Raw genomic sequence first — 1,946 nt, forward strand, 5'->3', positions numbered from 1 at the left:
AGGGAACCCGGACGTGGTTCACACGGATGCTGCCACGACCCCTGCCCTTGAGACATCAGCCTCAGGGAGATGCTGTGGGGCAGGGCTGGACGGAGCACAGGCCGCATGTGCCTTCCCTCCTGCTGCTCCTGCCTCCGGCCACGGCCACGCGTTCCCTGGTGCAGCTGTGCCCGCAGAGACAGGCACGCGCACTCTTCTCTTCTGCCTTAAGCAAGAATGCCGCGGCCAGCCCGGTCCAGGCCTCTCCCTCCCCGGCCCTCCAGGCAGCTGGCGGTGCCCCGGGAAGCAGTGCTCGGACAGGGACGACAGGGACGTGCGAGTCGCCAACCAGCACTGTCCCTCCAGGCACAGGGGCCGTGCAACACTCGGGCCCCGCCCGGCCGCAGGAGGCAGACGAGTCTGCATCCATCCTGGCCTTTCTGTCTCCTCCGCCACGACGGCCGGCCGGTCCGCTTCTCCGTCCGTTTATTACCTCAAGTCATGCTCTCCCACCTGCCATGTTCTTCGACTTTATCGCTTTTCATGGCACAGAACTGTAAACTTCTCCTTGACAACTTTTAATGCTTTCTAAGCTCCCATTCCACGTTTATTTTCATGCTGGACAACTAGCGTGACGGTCTTTTCCTTGTGGTAATGAGGATGGAACCCAGGGCCTTCACACTGAGCTACATCTTCAACCTCTCTTTTAAATTTTGGGACAGGTTCTCACGAAGTCGCTAAGTCATCCAGGCTGGGCTGGAACTTGTGACCCTCCTGCCTCAGCCTACCAGACTGCTGGGATGACAGGTGTGCGCCACCATATCACGCCTGCCCCCCTTTAGGAGGGTAACCATAGTTAATATACTGCAGATCATGTTAAAAGCAGTCACTCAAAGTATAAAACAGATTGAAAAAGTCTTACAAAGAAGAAACTAACTAAATAGCACAAAACTTTCTTTTCAATGAACGAAGAGATACTAGTTGTATAAATAAATCAAACAGCACAGGCAGGCAATTTGGGGAGTCATTCCAACTGCTCACTACTTGTGCAACTTCTATTGAGTCCTTTATTTGTACACACACACACTGAGTTTCTCGTAAGAGAAACCACACAATATTTAGGCTTATTCTGACTTCTTACCGTCTCGAACATCCATTTACCTACAAATGCCACAAGTTTATCTTTATGGCTGAGTACTCCACTGTGTATAAATACGTTTTCCTTGTCTGCTCATCTGTTGATGGGCATATGCGCTCTTCCCAAGATCTAGGTATTTATTATAAACTGCGCTGCTATAAACACTTGATTCCATGCGTCCCCGTAATTTGCCAATTTTTCTCTTGGGAAAATCTACAGCAAGGTCAAATAGAATTTCTCTTTACGCCCAGCCTTACGACAGCTTTGTTTTTCTGCTCAGTCACCATTTCATGCTGTCTGCTAATGAAGCAAGCGAGGCCTGGCCCACCCAAGCGGGGGCTGAGCTTCCCTGGACTCCATCCGTTCTCCACTGGCGGGAGATGCTATGCCGCTCAGGTCACAGCCAAAGCCCCTGCCGCTGCTCCTCCTCTGCAGCCACCAGCCCTGTGTGGGGCTTCCAGAGACTCTCCTGCTCCAGCCCCTCTTCGCACTCTTTATCTGCTTGCTGGCTTTTAGTTCTTTTTTATTTTCTTTCCTGGAACTGGGAATTGAACTCAGGACCTTATGCCTGCCAGGCAGGTGCGGCACCACTAAGCTACACTCCCAAGCCTTTAAATTTTTTAAACAAATGATTCTCATTTTAAAAACTGTACTTTAAAAACCACTCCTGAGCCGGGCGTGGTGGTGCACGCCTGTCATCCCAGCACTCGGGAGGCTGAGGCAGGAGGATCGCTATGAGTTCGAGACCAGCCTGGGCTACACAGTGAGTTCCAGGTCAGTCTCAACTACATAGTGAGACCCTGTCCAAAAAAAAGAAAAAAAAAAAAAA

General features: G+C 51.2%; 1 protein-coding gene across 1 annotated transcript in view; it reads right to left on the minus strand.

Annotated features, from left to right (window-relative positions):
- The window catches only part of Safb (scaffold attachment factor B), a 30,172-nt gene that overhangs the window by 3,176 nt on the left and 25,050 nt on the right, over nucleotides 1–1,946 (minus strand). The gene's annotated exons all lie outside the window — the stretch shown is intronic.

Source organism: Fukomys damarensis, unplaced genomic scaffold (genome assembly GCF_012274545.1).
Source record: "Fukomys damarensis isolate Sample0158 unplaced genomic scaffold, DMR_v1.0_HiC HiC_scaffold_37, whole genome shotgun sequence".
Classification (NCBI taxonomy): domain Eukaryota; kingdom Metazoa; phylum Chordata; class Mammalia; order Rodentia; family Bathyergidae; genus Fukomys; species Fukomys damarensis.